At 42.6% G+C, this 13,561-nt stretch overlaps 1 protein-coding gene across 2 annotated transcripts in view; it reads left to right on the top strand.

Annotated features, from left to right (window-relative positions):
• The window catches only part of LOC121538534 (nuclear receptor coactivator 3), a 104,720-nt gene that overhangs the window by 693 nt on the left and 90,466 nt on the right, over positions 1 to 13,561 (top strand). The gene's annotated exons all lie outside the window — the stretch shown is intronic.

Below are 13,561 nucleotides of genomic sequence, written 5' to 3'. Positions count from 1 at the left end.
TTGAAAAAAGTATTGTTTATGTTCATACCATACATGTTGGTATTTTCTGACTCGTAAACTAGCCTAGGATATTGTAGCCTAGGACATGTTGCTTTCATTCAGTAAGTTCATGTCGGCCGGCGGCGCAGGGGTAAAGTCTAACCAAGTCAAATTTAAATACCCCTCCTCGCTCTTTCGCTCTCTCTAGTTCTCTCTCACTCACACACCTCTAGTCAATGTTTACTTCAGCGAAGGAAATTTGACTTTACAGCGAAGTCTTGCTATGTGTTGCTCCATTATTACATTTTTATTGCCGCTCGAGCTTGGTACATGGTGTCAGTTTTATATCGATACGTCGTAGCCTATATGTGAGACCCATCCTACTACTGTAGCCAGCTGCAAATGTCGCTTGTCTATGTTCAAGTTAGATACAGGGCCACCCAATCAGATTGAACAAACACAAAATAGTTTTAGAATTTTTTATGCTCTTGTCAGTTTTCCAAACGGGACATTATTTGTCTTTTTACCTAAACATGCAAACACCATCAGATAGAATTCCTAGCAAGCAGTGTACAGGGTTAGTCAGATTTGATGAAACAGAACAGATGAACTGGAATGAATTCTCTCTCACCAGATGGGTTGCCAAAAATATCGAACTGAAAGCCACACACCCAATAATCCACAAATGTGACTGCATTGAGGCATGTCGCTGTGCTTCTATGGCTATATGCACCATGCCACTGCCTATTTCATTTGTTCATTTAGTGAACAAGACAGCTCTTAATCCAGTGCCTTTATCACAGTCAACACAACTATATTTTAGCTTAAGAAATGCTAAAGTTTCTCTCAGCCTTGTGTCAAAATGTGTGAAATAGCCTGAGATGAGCTATAAAACTGTATATAGTCCCCTCTGCCCCATGGCAAAACGTGTAGAATTGCAGGAAATTAGCTTTAAAACAGCAACATTTTATTTCAGCCTCATGGCAAAATGTGTAGAATAGCATGAGATTAGCTATAAAACTGCAAATTTCACCCCTCCCACTGGTTCGTTGCAAAATGTTTGAAGAATCAACAGAATGATTGAACAAATAAAAAATGTAGCTAGTCTGTGTGTGTTGTCAAATGTTGACTAAAGGAGTATATTCTAGTGAATTTACTGTAGCCTATTGTTGCTCCATCATTTAGCCCATTAAGCCCATCGCTGATAGAGACAGAGCGAGGGTCGTGATAGGCCATAACCCCGTACATGGATACGTTTAGGCGGTGTGCACTGTGCAGAAATGTTATTCTGGTTTACATGAGAAGGGGCAGAACACCAATTAGGGACAAACGTGCGGTGTGCAAGTCAGACAGTGCTCTCCATTGATACAGTAGACTATGTGCAGATAGTATGGATATTTCCCTTACCTGAGCCCAACGTAGTTCATTTAATTGCCAGTCTCACATGTATGTCAGTGTAATTTTAGATTTTGCTGCAATTTGCAGTGTGTTAGTTAATAATCTACTCTGAAGGACCTGTCTTTTATGCACTTCCCTGCCACTCCCTATTTATATAACCATCCTGTTGCATAGTTCTGTTACTTGCATTCTTTTAGAAACCTCTATGATCTTATATATTGTTCTTCTTCTTTTTAATGTAGTGTCTCCATGTGCCAAAGAGAGAGAGTCTATGAGGTGTGTTGCTGGCAGCAGGGCCAGGGCAATAAGGTTGAGATAATTATAAAAGCCACAGTTTAAATTTAGGTCTGTCTCCGGCTTTGTTCCCGGATGACCTGGCTGTGTGACTGTGTTGCCTGGGTAGAGGGCTGAGTAGAGGGTGTGGTGGCCGGGCAGACAGCGTCTTGTTCCCCAGCGCCCTGCTGGCAGATTTAGAGTCATGTCTCTCTGTGGCCAAACCTTCAATTAACACACACACGCTCACACACCTCGCAGACACACATTCACACTTACCCCACCTCTCCCCTCCACGCTGTCTTACAGAGGGCTCCTAAATAGAGGGGGAGTAGGGAGACTGGACATGGACAGGCTGCTGGGCCTATAGGCCCCCAGGTGGGGGTCGGGGGGTGAATGGATGGATGGATGAGGGGGTGACAGTGATGCATGGTGTTTGCTAAATAGAAGAAGGGAGGTTGAGGGCAGGGGTGATGTTGGTGACTGGGTCAGGCTGTGGGGGTGAGGGGTGAAAGGGGGAGGGGAGGCAGTGGGTGCTAAGCAGAGGGGGCAGTGGGGACCTCACACTAGTCTGGGCTGATGGGGAGGAGACCAGGGGGATATGTGTGTGTGGGGGGGGGGTGTTTGTATTTGGAGTGCCTCAGGGAAGAGGCTCAGGTTGAGCTCATTATTTGTTTTTTTGTCTGTTTTTCCCCCCTCTCTTTTTGCTGCAAGTTTGTTCACCACATCTCTTTCTCTTCAGTTTGTATGTGTCGGCCTCCCTCTCTCCCTCTCTCTCTCTCGCTCTATGGTGTATGTGACATTGCCCCTGTCTACCCCAGCTGCAGTGTGATGAGCTGAGCTGTTGTGTTGTCTCCTCTTCTCTCTCTAAACCAGAGAGAGGTGGCCGTCCTGATGCCTGAGGTTTGGGGTCTTTCTTTTTTTCAGGCAGTGTACCCTCCTCCATAAGGACAGGTTTTTGGGTCATCCTGTCACTTGGACCTCTAATCTCCAATACAGCTTAGTCTGGGCTGCACCACACGCACACAGACACACATAGACTGACTGACTGACGATAGTTGCAGCTAATTCTATGTAGTTGTGGTGTATAAAGTTGAGGTCTATGGCCAGGGCAGACCTTATTTCCCTGTCTCTCTGCTAGCACAGAAGAGGAACGACTACTTGTTGCTTCACTTACTGCCAAGTCATTCACTTCCTAAGTGAGCAGCATTAGACTGACAAACCCTGAACTAGCCACTCATTTCTGTACGATAGCCATTTTAGCAGCTGGCTCTTGCGATCAGGTCTCAGAGGATTGCTTGGTACGGGCTGGACCGCTACAGGGTGTTTCAGAGAACATTGCCTGTAGTATCTGAGCACAGCCGCAGTGAAGGGTTCTGTGCCCAGTTCAATATTTGTCCATTTTGAATGGTTGCGGTATGTGTGTGCTTACGGCTTACAGAAGCAGTAGGTGTCAGGTTGCTGACGGAGTTGTGTGTGTGTGTGTGTGTGCGTACGTGTGTGCACGTGTATGTTTGAAAGTAGATTCCCTGGTAAACCGGTTTAGAAAGCTCACGGAAGGCAGACCAGCATGCTCTTCTGTGTGGCCTGTTAGTTCTGTGTTCAGGAGGAAGGAACTAGAACTACCTTTAACAACTCATAGTTTCTGGTTAGCAAAAAGGCCTGTTTTGTTGATCGTTGCTGTTTAAAATGTGGTGCGCTTAAGCAGCCTCTCTAGTGAAGAGATGGATGGAGAGAGAGAAGAGCAGACTGATTGAGATGGAGGAAGGAAACGGGACAGGAGGAGAGGAGACATTTGGAAAGGCTGTAGTATGTGATTCTCTTCTCCTTATTTCCAGCCAGTGCAGCTCATGTCCTCAGGTTTCTGCTCTTTACTGAGCTGTCTGTCTCCCCTGTGAGAGGAATGCCAAGTGTGTCTCTCTCTCTCTCTTTTCCCACCCCCTCTCTTGTACCGATTCCATCTCTTGCTTTCCCTCTTTTGCTCTACCTCTCTCTCTCCCCCTCTCTATCCCAGACTCCATCTCTCCCCTCTCTCTCTTTCATTACTCATAATTAATTTAATTCTAAGACTTAATCCCCTTTAAGGCTGAATTGCAGCACTCAGGCTAAATAAGTTAAGACTGCTCTTAAATGACTGGGAGGTGAGAAGGGGATTTGAGTGTGCATGGTGTTTGTGTTTTTGCGAGTGTGTATTGTGCATCCGTGTGCATTTTGGGAGGGGTGCGTGTGTGCCTGTGTGTGTTTTCAAATGCAGGGATGTGTATTTTGTGAGTGTGTGTGTGTGTGTATTTCACTGTGGGTGTGTGTTTTGTAAGCAAATGTTTGCGTGAATGCAACTGTGTGTGTGGATGGGGTGACATTGTCTCATGTGGGTGTTGTACCTGCCTGCCTGGTGTGGGTGTGTGTGCCACTAGCTAGCGAGCTCTGCTGGAATGGTTTCCAGATGGAGCTGGTTGGAACCAACTCTGTGACATCCTCCACCATGTCCAGCTCCCTCCAGCTCGACTCCCCTGTTAGCTCTGTGTTGCCTGTCCACGGACCAACAGCGCTACACTTTCACAACACTAAATAATGACACATATTTGAATAGCCAAGGGCTTTAGGACCGTTTTGATTGACAATAAATGATTAAGTTACTCAATAATATTCATTAATATATGCATGACCTAATTACTTTCACCCTACGTTTCCCTCAATTCGGTTCCTCCACATTAATATTTTAATCGAGGTAAAGAAGTGGGCATGTTTTTACCATATAATGACTTTGTATTTGATAATCTGTCTGGTTTTTTTATGCAACCAATTCATAGACACGGGGACCAATGCATTACCTCCTACTCTAACTGACTGGTGTACAATCAGTCAATGATTTGGACAGAGTTGCTCTTTTCTTTTGTCTGAGAGTACAGGTCCACATACGTGTGAGAGAGGGAGGGAGAAATAGAAGGAGAAAGAAGAGGGGGAGGAGGAGAGTGTCATTTTTATTAACGTGGCGACTCCCGCTAAAATTCAGGGTGTGCTGTTGCATCCAGCTGTTACTGGTTGCGCGAAGCTTCGTTGCCACGGCAACACAGTCCTGCGCTCAAGGTCGTTCATACAGTTCTGAACCGAGCAGCATGCTACACACACACACACACACACACGATGCGATGCACACGGATGGAGAGAGCGAGAGAGGAGAGGGGGAGAGGCAGACCGAGAAGAGAACAACTTCAATGTGACCAATCACAAGCACTTCACTGGGGTTAGGGTCGGTGAACTTCCCTCCATCCCGCCTTCCTTCTCTCCACTGCCCCCCTCTTTCCTCTATCAAGAAAAAAAACAAAAGAGAACCCCTGACCTTGGGGGTTGTAGGTTCTTTTGCCAGCTGATAAAATATTTAGCTGGTCAGAAGTAGGGAGGAAGGAATGGAGAGAGGGGGATAGTTGGAAGAGAGTAAAGAGGGAGAGATGAGGGGGAGATGCAGTGGTGGGTGCGGAGGAGTGGTGAAAGGGGTTTGTGTTGTGTCTACATTGCATGTTGCATTGCTCTGAGACTACTACCTGATGTTGCTACATGGGGTCTTCTTCTCCTGGACCTGTCCACACCAGACTCTTTTATTCATAAGGAGATGGGGTGATATTTGATACACAGCCACTCTCTCAAGCACAGGGCTTTGTTAGCGTCCCTGAGGGTAAATGTGTGTAGGGCTGGACGACATGGCCAGAATATCATATCACAATATTTTTCTCATCTTTGATGGTATGACTGTATTTGATGGTATTTTTTTGTTTTTGAATCATAAAAGTTCTAAATATGCTCAGTGACTTGACTTGGACTGAAGTAGGGGCCGGTACTCAATTTGGGTGCCGGTACTGTTTATATTTAGGTGCAGGAGCTCCACAATACTTTTGAGATAATATGAAGTGAAGTTTGACCCAGCGGTTGGATTTTACAGTGAGGAGGCAACAGCAGATCTGGACTTTTCTTGCACAGAGTGAGTCTTTTTATTTGCAGGTTGAGAAAATAGACTGGCCAAAAATAACAAACTGGTCGTTGATCAAAGACAATCTGAATAAAAATATGTAGAGCTCTATCAAAGGAAACACCCAGGCTGCAAATATGCCTGTAACCCATGCCGACCTGTTCCCTGTCCTGTCTGACAAACAAGGAAATTACAGGTGCTAAAATACAAATTCCCATGATGCAACAGCCAGTTTTGCATCAGGATACTCAATTAACATTCAGTAACATGAATTTCAATATACACATCCTCAGATGATAAACCCACATGAATAACCTTAAACACACACATCAATAAAGGTTCTAACATTTCCTTAGCATAAATACACTTAGGGATATGAACATATACGTCCCTCCGGGATAAGCTACTACCGCATTACCCATCAATGGAAAAACCATGCTGGAATGCAACTAATGTGCCTGTCAATTCTCTGAACAGGAAATGAACAGAACCCTCTTCAATCATAGAGGAAAACAAGGTAATGCTTTACATTTCTACAGCTTTACCTATTCACTTGATAAACATGTTCACATCATAGTTGGAACTGTTGATCGTTATATACAGTGGGGGAAAAAAGTATTTAGTCAGCCACCAATTGTGCAAGTTCTCCCACTTAAAAAGATGAGAGAGGCCTGTAATTTTCATCATAGGTACACGTCAAATATGACAGACAAAATGAGAAAAAAATTCCAGAAAATCACATTGTAGGATTTGTAATGAATTTATTTGCAAATTATGGTGGAAAATAAGTATTTGGTCAATAACAAAAGTTTCTCAATACTTTGTTATATACCCTTTGTTGGCAATGACACAGGTCAAACGTTTTCTGTAAGTCTTCACAAGGTTTTCACACACTGTTGCTGGTATTTTGGCCCATTCCTCCATGCAGATCTCCTCTAGAGCAGTGATGTTTTGGGGCTGTCGCTGGGCAACACAGACTTTCAACTCCCTCCAAAGATTTTCTATGGGGTTGAGATCTGGAGACTGGCTAGGCCATTCCAGGACCTTGAAATGCTTCTTACGAAGCCACTCCTTCGTTGCCCGGGTGGTGTGTTTGGGATCATTGTCATGCTGAAAGACCCAGCCACGTTTCATCTTCAATGCCCTTGCTGATGGAAGGAGGTTTTCACTCAAAATCTCACGATACATGGCCCCATTCATTCTTTCCTTTACACGGATCAGTCGTCCTGGTCCCTTTGCAGAAAAACAGCCCCAAAGCATGATGTTTCCACCCCCATGCTTCACAGTAGGTATGGTGTTCTTTGGATGCAACTCAGCATTCTTTGTCCTCCAAACACGACGAGTTGAGTTTTTACCAAAAAGTTCTATTTTGGTTTCATCTGACCATATGACATTCTCCCAATCCTCTTCTGGATCATCCAAATGCACTCTAGCAAACTTCAGACGGGCCTGGACATGTACTGGCTTAAGCAGGGGGACACGTCTGGCACTGCAGGATTTGAGTCCCTGGCGGCGTAGTGTGTTACTGATGGTAGGCTGTGTTACTTTGGTCCCAGCTCTCTGCAGGTCATTCACTAGGTCCCCCCCGTGTTGTTCTGGGATTTTTGCTCACCGTTCTTGTGATCATTTTGACCCCACGGGGTGAGATCTTGCGTGGAGCCCCAGATCGAGGGGAGATTATCAGTGGTCTTGTATGTCTTCCATTTCCTAATAATTGCTCCCACAGTTGATTTCTTCAAACCGAGCTGCTTACCTATTGCAGATTCAGTCTTCCCAGCCTGGTGCAGGTCTACAATTTTGTTTCTGGTGTCCTTTGACAGCTCTTTGGTCTTGGCCATAGTGGAGTTTGGAGTGTGACTGTTTGAGGTTGTGGACAGGTGTCTTTTATACTGATAACAAGTTCAAACAGGTGCCATTAATACAGGTAACGAGTGGAGGACAGAGGAGCCTCTTAAAGAAGAAGTTACAGGTCTGTGAGAGCCAGAAATCTTGCTTGTTTGTAGGTGTCCAAATACTTATTTTCCACCATAATTTGCAAATAAATTCATTAAAAATCCTACAATGTGATTTTCTGGATTTTTTTCTTCTCAATTTGTCTGTCATAGTTGACGTGTACCTATGATGAAAATTACAGGCCTCTCATCTTTTTAAGTGGGAGAACTTGCACAATTGGTGGCTGACTAAATACTTTTTTTCCCCACTGTACATGTTAGGAAGAGTAACATTTTACCGGGAGACGCACCACAATAGGTTTTGACACCAAACCATATGCCGTCGCTCCAAACTCAAACTCTAATACACATTTCTAATCTTTTACAGGTGATCAACAACCCACATATCGGGACCACACATTAATATAAACAATAAATACATATTTTGTGATCTCTGGTCATTTATGGTAATATAGGCAAGGCTTTAGATAGCGTGACGGAGGACATACGAAAATCATTCCAAAGAGGAACAGGCGCTCAAGCAGTAGAACATTTGAGGTAATTATGCGAGAAATGGCGGTGGAAATGCCTTTGTGCGCAAATATTGATATACAGTGCATTCGGAAAGTATTCAGACCCCTTGACCTTTTCCAAATTTTGTTACGTTACAGCCTTATTAAAAAATGCATTAAATTATTTTTCCCCCTCATCAATCTACACTCAATACCCTATAATGACAAAGCGAAAACAGGTTTTTATAAATTTTTGCAAATGTATTACAAATAAAGCAGAGAAATATAATATTTACATAAGTATTCAGACACTTTGCTATGAGACTAGAAATTGAGCTCCCGTGCATCCTGTTTCCATTGATCATCCTTTAGATTTTTCTACAACTTGATCGGTCCACCTGTGGTAAATTCAATTGGTTAGACATGATTTGGAAAGGCAAACACCTGTCTATATAAGGTCCCACAGTTGACAGTGCATGTCAGAGCAAAAACCAAGCCATGAGGTCGAAGGACTTGTCCGTAGAGCTCCGAGACAGGATTGTGTCGAGACACAGATCTGGGGAAGGGAACCAAAACATTTCTGCAGCATTGAAGGTCCCCATAAACACAATGGACTCCATCATTCTTAAATGGAACCACCAAGACTCTTCCTAAAGCTGGCTGCCCGGCCAAACTGAGCAATTGGGGGGAGAAGGGCCTTGGTCAGGGAGGTGACCAAGAACCCGATTGTCACCTCCCTGAGACTAGTCAGGATTGAGGCAAAGATGAACGGAGCAAAGTGCAGAGAGATCCTTGATGAAAACCTGCTCCAGAGCGCTCAGGACCTCAGACTGGGTAAAGGGTCTGAATAATTATGTACATTTCATATTTCAGTTCTTCATTATGCAGTACTGTGTGTAGATTGATGAGAAAAAAACAACAACAATTTATTCAATTTTAGAAAAACGCTGTAACGTAACAAAATGTGGAAAAAGTCAAGGGCTCTGAATACTTTCCGAAGGCACTGTCTAGAACTCAATAGGATCTATTTTGTGCTGAGCCTGTAGGCTGGATTAATCATAGAGGGAAACACTGTAGTAGTTCTGTGGGTGTTGTTAATCAACCTAACCCCAAACTGCTTCATGAACTACTCTTCTCCATCAGTTGATAAATACAGACACCAACTTCTGTAGCATCCGCTTTCTCTCTCCTCTCTTGCTCGATTTAAACTAGAAGGCCTAATTCCCCTGAGTCGCCCTGAGTTATATTAAATAGGCAGTGACAACAGAATGCACTCTTTAGTGAGGGAAAGGGAACAGAATTTAAATATTCAAGACAACGGCACTCATTCTTGCTTTTTTGGTTTCAGTTTTATGATGTAATATTATCCACCTTGCTCTCCTGCATACTCAGGTAACCAACCACCAGACAGCTAACGCTATGCTAACCATGTAAACAAACAAGGCAGCTAACGCTATGCTAACCAAGTAAATCAATCAGCCTCTCAACTGTCACAGCCCTGGCTGGTGGGCTGGCTGGAGTACTGGGTCAGGGCTGGGTGGCCCAGGTAAAATGGGCTTTGGAGAATTTCCATCTAAAAGGACCCATGAGCACCAACGTGAAGTTCATAGGAGCATGTCAAATGAAAGCTAAGAGTCTATATATATATATAGTACCAGTCAAAAGTTTGGACACACCTACTCATTCCATGGTTTTTCTTTATTTTGACTATTTTCTACATTGTAGAATAATAGTGAAGAAATCAGAACTGTGAAATACATATGGAATCATGTAGTAACCAAAAAAGTGTTAAACAAATCCAAATATATTTTATATTTGAGATTCTTCAAAGTAGCCAACCTTTGCCTTGATGACAGCTTTGCACACTCTTGGCATTCTCTCAACCAGCTAAACCTGGAATGCTCTGATCTGTTGGAAACGTCATAAAATAGACCTACCTGATTTACTTGTTGTCCCTTGCGCAAATAGCCTACATCTGTCTGCTCACTGACAGGAAATATTTTATACAATGTTGCAAGTTTGCTAGCACGAGCTTTGGGCCGGACCAAGTTAATAGTTGATAGAATGTTTCAAGTTCCTTGCAGACAGGCCAATGTGATTCATAGGATATTTATTTTATCAGGATATTTTCTACCTTCGGGCTGCAATGTTTTTATTTGTTGGCTTTATGTAGGCTATTTTTACATATTGGCAATAGCAATAGAAGTTACTTTTAGATTTGTATCATTTTCATTTAGATAGAATTTTGATTAACCACAAATGAGATATGAAGACTTTATTATAAATGAAATGAAACTGTTCCACGAAAATGTGCATATGAAAATCATAACTGGCACACAGATCAGTAGAAATGGTACGATAACTTGGCACTCCAAATGGAAAAGGTTGCCAACCATTGGTGTAGCCTATTACCGGCAACTTCAGGAGCATAACGGCAGAAATCTGCAAAGGCCAGCAGCAGTGGGCAGCAGCAGGAGGAGGAGGGGGGTCGGGTAGGGAACAGGTTTTGTTCTTCTGGTTAGGCTATATTGATCTCTGGCTCCCTCTTTAGTAATTTGCGTGTCTTCATTTTTCAGCGCAGTGCTTAAAGCATCAGACAAGCTCAGTAGCCTACATATAGTTGATTTTATTCAAACATAAGGTGTGTCTATATATGGAAAAATACACGTTTTAAAATTTAAACCAATCGATTGGTCGAAAGAACAGACGACTATCGGTTGACCAAGATTTTTTTTTGTCTGGGACAGTCCTAATGATTTGTCACCAGTACTGAATAAACGTGAATAAAACATTAAATACATTATGCTCCATACATACGGTATTCTACAGTAGAAACGACAACACGATATACAAAAAATAAGGCACTTACTTTGATAGGAACACACACAAAGTTATTATTTGTAAAGAAAACAACAATGAAGGCAATGAGAGCGCCAGCCAGAAAATGTACCAGGTGGAAAAAGTTTGTGCAACACTGTGCAAATGTCTGCATACTTGATCTGGGGAAACATTGGGGAAGTGCTTGGGCTCTCGTCGAAGAGAGAAGTTTGTCTGGCTCAGTAAAGCCTCAAACCTAAATTGCCCGCAACAATGAAATGGGATACTTCTATGTGAATTATTGAGGAGGTGGAACACACCTCAATTCAAACTGTTGTTAGAAAATAATTAGAAATTGACAAGGTGAAACAGCCTATAGATAATTAGCAGGCAGCGTGTCTTGGTTTGAGGGCAGCGTGGGTTAGCTGTCCTGTTGCGTAACAATCAAATTTTGGAACAGTGAGTGCATTGTGACATCACGTACATAAAAAAAACTCACGCTGGGGCAACCGTTAGATATTTGGAACTCAAGCTTGAAAAGGTTAAAAAGGTATTAGAAATACATCAAAACACAATCATGTTGATGTAAACACCCCAGCTAACTAATATCAACCCTTTTATATTTAGTTTTGGAAAAATGTTTCTGCCTTCTGTAAGTTTAAGAAGAAATCCACATCTTTAAGATATTTTCTAATTTCTCTCCCTCATAAGGAGGGAGGATAATGAAAGTTTACAGAAGTAACAAGTAAAGGTAGACCTATCAATTAGTTAGTGTTTTTACTGATATCAATTTTGTTTATGAGTTAAGTGAATAAAACTCGAAATTCCGTTACCAATTTTTTGGAAAGTCTGTTACTGATTTGCTAACAGAATTTCTGCAATTGAATTGGCTACAATGGGAAATCATAGTAGCCACAAACCACAGTTGGTTTCAGAAGTTTGGACAGCATTGTACAGTACAGCATAGTACAGTACAACCGTGCAGATAGAATAAAGTAGCTGCATTTCATTTCTTTGAATATATCCATAAAAATGATGTTTATTCATGATTTCGACTGGCTGAGAAAAGATGTCCGTCTTGTCCTAACACATTCATTCTCAATAGGACAGTGGAGATCGAATTTCAATATTGAAACAATGTTGCAAATGTCCAGAGACGGGGACCCATGATGAAATTCCATTACTGCAATTCCGTTATCGGGTGTAAATCCACTTCACTTACTTCAGTTCAATAACCAAAATAGATTATGGTGCCAGGTTTCCAAAAGAGGGATGATGCCAGGTTTCCTCCCGACGTGACGCTTGACATTCAGGCCAAAGAGTTCAGTCTTGGTTTCATCAGACCAGAGAATCTTGTTTCTCATGGTCTGAGAATTTTTAGGTGCCTTTTGGCAAACTCGAAGCGGGCTGTCATGTGCCTTGTACTGAGGAGTGGCTTCCGTCTGGCCACTCTACCATAAAGGCCTGATTGGTGGAGTGCTGCAGAGATGGTTGTCCTTCTGGAAGGTTCTCCCATCTCCACAGAGGAGTGACCATTGGGTTCATAGTCACCTCCCTGACCAAGGCCCTTCTCCCCCGATTGTTCAGTTTGGCTGGGCAGCCAGCTCTAGGAAGAGTCTTGGTGGTTCCAAACTTCTTCCATTTAAGAATGATGGAGTCCACTGTGTTCTTGGGAACCTTCAATGCTGCAGACATTTTTTGGTACCCTTCACCAGATCTGTGCCTCGACACAATCCTGTCTCGGAGCTCTACGGACAATTCCTTCGACCTAATGGCTTGGATTTTGATCTGACATGCACTGTCAACTGTGGGACCTTTATATAGACAGCTATGTGCCTTTCCAAATCATGTCCAATCAATTGAATTTACTACATGTGGACTCCAATCAAGTTGTAGAAACATCAAGGATGATCAATGGAAACAGGATACAACATAGCTCAATTTCGAGTCTCATAGCAAAGGGTCTGAATACTTATGTAAATAAGGTATTTATGTTTTATTTTTAATAACTTTGCTCAAATGTCTGAACCTGTTTTCGCTTTGTCATTATGGGGTATTGTGTGTAGATTGATGTGGATTTTTAATTTATTTAATCCATTGTAGAATAAGACTGTAACGTAACAAAATGTGGAAAAAGGGAAGGGGTCTGAATACTTTTCGAATGCACTGTGTGTCTGTCCGAAACTGGCGCAGGAAACTCTGATGGCCCAGAATATTTTATACAATGTTTCAAGTTCCTTGCAGACATGCCATGCATAGCCAATGTGATTTATAGGATATTTATTTTTATTTGTTGGTTTTATGTAGGCTATTTTTACACAGTTGGCAATGGCAGTAGAAGTTACTTTTAGAATTTGGATTAACCACATGAAAATTATTTAGAGATACGATAATTGTTCCATGAAAACTGGCACGCAGATCGGTTGAAATGGTAAGATAAATTGGCACTCCAAATGGAAAAGGTTTCCGATCCCTGGTGTAGCCTATTACCTACCGGCCACTTCAGGAGCTTAATGGCAGAATCTGCGAAGGACAACAGCAGCTGGAGGAGGAGGGTCGGGAACTGTTTTTTAAATTCTCCTGGTTAGGGTATCTTGATCTCTGGCTCCCTCTTGAGTCATTTGTGTGTCTTAATTATTGAATCACAGTGTGCTTAAAGCACCAGACAAGCTCAGTAGCCTACATAT

This window comes from Coregonus clupeaformis, chromosome 24, assembly GCF_020615455.1.
Source record: "Coregonus clupeaformis isolate EN_2021a chromosome 24, ASM2061545v1, whole genome shotgun sequence".
Lineage (NCBI taxonomy): Eukaryota > Metazoa > Chordata > Actinopteri > Salmoniformes > Salmonidae > Coregonus > Coregonus clupeaformis.
The sequence above is the reverse complement of the archived record's forward strand: the minus strand, read 5'-3'. Positions and strand labels throughout refer to the sequence as shown.